Raw genomic sequence first — 5,000 nt, forward strand, 5'->3', positions numbered from 1 at the left:
CATCTGCCATAACCTTGGAATCGGAGCGCCGCCTGTCATGAGCCACAAGTGCATCCTGACGTGACAAATCGGATGATCCCGCAGGCATGCACTTACGATAATCACTATCAACGAACCTGCCGCCCCCCCCCCCCCCCAATACACCTTTCCCTACAACAATGTGTACCTTAACCTAAGCGATATTGTACCTTAACCTCAGCTATATCGTACCTTAACCTAACCTACATTGCGCCTTAACCTAACCTACGTTGTGCCTTAACCTAACCTACGTTGTGCCTTAACCTAACGTATGTTGTGCCTTAACCTAACCTATGTTGTGCCTTAACCTAACCTATGTTGTGCCTTAACCTAACCTATGTTGTGCCTTAACCTAACCCATGTTGTGCCTTAACCTAACCCATGTTGTGCCTTAACCTAACCCATGTTGTGCCTTAACCTAACCCATGTTGTGCCTTAACCTAACCCATGTTGTGCCTTAACCTAACCCATGTTGTGCCTTAACCTAACCCATATTGTACCTTAACCTAACCCATGTTGTGCCTTAACCTAACCCATGTTGTGCCTTAACCTAACCCATGTTGTGCCTTAACCTAACCCATGTTGTGCCTTAACCTAACCCATGTTGTGCCTTAACCTAACCCATGTTGTGCCTTAACCTAACCCATGTTGTGCCTTAACCTAACCCATGTTGTGCCTTAACCTAACCCATGTTGTGCCTTAACCTAACCCATGTTGTGCCTTAACCTAACCCATGTTGTGCCTTAACCTAACCCATATTGTACCTTAACCTAACCCATATTGTACCTTAACCTAACCCATATTGTACCTTAACCTAACCCATATTGTACCTTAACCTAACCCATATTGTACCTTAACCTAACCCATATTGTACCTTAACCTAACCCATATTGTACCTTAACCTAACCCATATTGTACCTTAACCTAACCCATATTGTACCTTAACCTAACCCATATTGTACCTTAACCTAACCCATATTGTACCTTAACCTAACCCATGTTGTGCCTTAACCTAACCCATGTTGTGCCTTAACCTAACCCATATTGTGCCTTAACCTAACCCATGTTGTGCCTTAACCTAACCCATATTGTGCCTTAACCTAACCCATATTGTGCCTTAACCTAACCCATGTTGTGCCTTAACCTAACCCATGTTGTGCCTTAACCTAACCCATGTTGTGCCTTAACCTAACCCATGTTGTGCCTTAACCTAACCCATATTGTGCCTTAACCTAACCCATATTGTACCTTAACCTAACCCATATTGTACCTTAACCTAACCCATATTGTACCTTAACCTAACCCATATTGTACCTTAACCTAACCCATATTGTACCTTAACCTAACCCATATTGTGCCTTAACCTAACCCATATTGTGCCTTAACCTAACCCATATTGTGCCTCAACCTAACCCAATTTGTGCCTCAACCTAACCCATATTGTGCCTCAACCTAACCCATATTGTGCCTCAACCTAACCCATATTGTGCCTCAACCTAACCCATATTGTGCCTCAACCTAACCCATATTGTGCCTCAACGTAACCTAATTTGTGCCTCAACGTAACCTAATTTGTGCCTCAACGTAACCTAATTTGTGCCTCAACGTAACCTAATTTGTGCCTCAACGTAACCTAATTTGTGCTTCAACGTAACCTAAATTGTGCTTCAACGTAACCTAAATTGTGCTTCAACGTAACCTAAATTGTGCTTCAACGTAACCTAAATTGTGCTTCAACGTAACCTAAATTGTGCTTCAACGTAACCTAAATTGTGCTTTAACGTAACCTAAATTGTGCTTTAACGTAACCCATGTTGTGCTTTAACGTAACCCATGTTGTGCTTTAACGTAACCCATGTTGTGCTTTAACGTAACCCATGTTGTGCCTTAACCTAACCTATATTGCGCCTTAACCTGCTCTGTAATTGTTATGCAACTCGTTAAATTAGTGTAGTGTTGCCTAACCGCAACCCTCGCAATATAGTTCGCTATTCGCACTGCCCGGTCCCCTGTGTATCGCGTCATGTTAAACACCTTGCAGGTGTTGCTGACTTTCCACATGCTCCTGCTATACACTGTAATGTGGATAGCAGCAGGACGTACATGCCCCCCCCCTTCCCCCCTGCCTTCGCAAGCTGGTCGTTGAGAAGTTTGCATGTTCAATGCCCTTCGCATGCCGACGTACTCAGCCTACGTTGTGGTACGGCCTGTCACCTGTCCGCCGATGTACGCAAAACCCACAAACTGTACTGCACATTGGTCCGTATGTACTGAATGATACATCGTGGCACATGTGTGACCGTACGACGACTGCGCCTAGCAACGGCAGACCATACAGTCCAAATATTGTGCACGCAGCTACGTGTCGTCTCCCTATAAGAGCTGGATTGCAGTGTGGTACGCCATTCAGACGTGTGGGAGGAACGGACGCCCTCGATGGCGATCAGCATGAGCAGTCTGTTGATGTAGTGGAGCGTGTATTCGGACGTAGTCGTCTCTTCTCACACACCGTGATAGCATGTTGCACCGCGTTCCACATCTGCGACATCCTGCAGAGGCCGGCTGACAGTCGTTCGCGCAATGGACACCGCATACGTACGGGGGCTACCTTCCACGTGTTCTCGAGGCGTGCACATGTTGTTGCGTCTATGTGGGCAGACGTAGTGTGTTGTGACACCTGACACAGGCATGCAATACTCGTTGCAAATGGCGATGGACGTCTACGTTTGCTGGTGACGTTACGCAAATGAACAACAGGTAACCCGTTGTGGTGCGGTTGTTCTCGCTAGAGGTGAATCAGTGTTGGCGACGATCGGTCGAGCTATTAACTGGTTGTTTCAGGGATACCCACCATGCCCACGAACGTGAAAGGGGATCTGGGTGTGAGGCGATACGCGGCGGTGGCTGGGTGAGACTGTCCCCGGCCGGTGAGGGGGGGCCGCCCGGCGTGCTGGCAGCGCGGTGCGTGGGCGCACGCGCTACAGCCGGCTGGTGGGGGGCGGCCAGTGGCAGGCGCGCCGGCCGACGGACGCGGCAGGCGGCGCAGCTGCGCGCCGGGGCCCCCTGCTCGCGGCGCCTTGCGGCCAAAGTAGGTCCTCGCGGGCCCGGTGCGAAGCGCGGTGGCCATCTGCAGTGTGCTGGTCCGATTGAGGACTGTGTGCGCTGAGGATGCGCCGCCGCCCGGCGCTCGGCGCCGCGACGCCGTCTGCTGCTCGGTCGCCCCAGCGGTTCTCGCAGGTGGTTTGTATCGCAGCTGTGCGGACGTGTTGGCGCGTGCGCTGTGCTGGGAGAGTTCGCTTCGGCACCCAAGTGGGGCTTTTGTCCTTCTGTGGCGCTGGCGTTGGAGCTGCCGGTCACCGTAGGTGGCGCGTGTTGTCTCCCGCCGGCAATGCCACGACAGCACGCTCCCGGGCCTCTGTCGGCAGCGGCAAGCTCAGTTGGGAGCACGGGTGGTCGCACCTAAAGCGTCTACTCGCCTAACTCCGGGCGATTGCGCCTCTCTCGAACCCGACCAAGTACTTAGGACGGCGCTGCGCGCCGCCGGGACCTGAGAGGGTTCGAGGTGTGTTGTGCAGGGGAGCTCAGCCTCCTCCTGTTTGCAGAATAATTGAGCGGACCGCTTGCGTGTTCGCGCGGGCCCCCGGGACACACTCCCGGGCGGCCGGCTGCTCAGCTCTAGTTGACGCAGCTCCCTGGTTGATCCTGCCAGTAGTCATATGCTTGTCTCAAAGATTAAGCCATGCATGTCTCAGTACAAGCCGCATTAAGGTGAAACCGCGAATGGCTCATTAAATCAGTTATGGTTCCTTAGATCGTACCCACGTTACTTGGATAACTGTGGTAATTCTAGAGCTAATACATGCAAACAGAGTCCCGACCAGAGATGGAAGGGACGCTTTTATTAGATCAAAACCAATCGGTCGGCTCGTCCGGTCCGTTTGCCTTGGTGACTCTGAATAACTTTGGGCTGATCGCACGGTCCTCGTACCGGCGACGCATCTTTCAAATGTCTGCCTTATCAACTGTCGATGGTAGGTTCTGCGCCTACCATGGTTGTAACGGGTAACGGGGAATCAGGGTTCGATTCCGGAGAGGGAGCCTGAGAAACGGCTACCACATCCAAGGAAGGCAGCAGGCGCGCAAATTACCCACTCCCGGCACGGGGAGGTAGTGACGAAAAATAACGATACGGGACTCATCCGAGGCCCCGTAATCGGAATGAGTACACTTTAAATCCTTTAACGAGTATCTATTGGAGGGCAAGTCTGGTGCCAGCAGCCGCGGTAATTCCAGCTCCAATAGCGTATATTAAAGTTGTTGCGGTTAAAAAGCTCGTAGTTGGATTTGTGTCCCACGCTGTTGGTTCACCGCCCGTCGGTGTTTAACTGGCATGTATCGTGGGACGTCCTGCCGGTGGGGCGAGCCGAAGGCGTGCGACCGCCTCGTGCGTGCTCGTGCGTCCCGAGGCGGACCCCGTTGAAATCCTACCAGGGTGCTCTTTATTGAGTGTCTCGGTGGGCCGGCACGTTTACTTTGAACAAATTAGAGTGCTTAAAGCAGGCAAGCCCGCCTGAATACTGTGTGCATGGAATAATGGAATAGGACCTCGGTTCTATTTTGTTGGTTTTCGGAACCCGAGGTAATGATTAATAGGGACAGGCGGGGGCATTCGTATTGCGACGTTAGAGGTGAAATTCTTGGATCGTCGCAAGACGAACAGAAGCGAAAGCATTTGCCAAGTATGTTTTCATTAATCAAGAACGAAAGTTAGAGGTTCGAAGGCGATCAGATACCGCCCTAGTTCTAACCATAAACGATGCCAGCCAGCGATCCGCCGCAGTTCCTCCGATGACTCGGCGGGCAGCCTCCGGGAAACCAAAGCTTTTGGGTTCCGGGGGAAGTATGGTTGCAAAGCTGAAACTTAAAGGAATTGACGGAAGGGCACCACCAGGAGTGGAGCCTGCGGCTTAATTTGACTCAAC

At 51.3% G+C, this 5,000-nt stretch overlaps 1 non-coding gene across 1 annotated transcript in view; it reads left to right on the plus strand.

The window, feature by feature from the left end:
* The first annotated feature begins 3,707 nt into the window (after positions 1-3,707).
* Positions 3,708-5,000, plus strand: part of LOC126443950 (small subunit ribosomal RNA) — a 1,908-nt gene continuing 615 nt past the window's right edge. Inside the window, exon 1 of the ribosomal RNA XR_007582306.1 lies at positions 3,708-5,000. This exon is cut by the window's right edge and continues 615 nt beyond it. This is a non-coding gene — a ribosomal RNA (small subunit ribosomal RNA).

Source organism: Schistocerca serialis, unplaced genomic scaffold (assembly GCF_023864345.2).
Source record: "Schistocerca serialis cubense isolate TAMUIC-IGC-003099 unplaced genomic scaffold, iqSchSeri2.2 HiC_scaffold_206, whole genome shotgun sequence".
Taxonomy (NCBI): Eukaryota; Metazoa; Arthropoda; class Insecta; order Orthoptera; family Acrididae; genus Schistocerca; species Schistocerca serialis.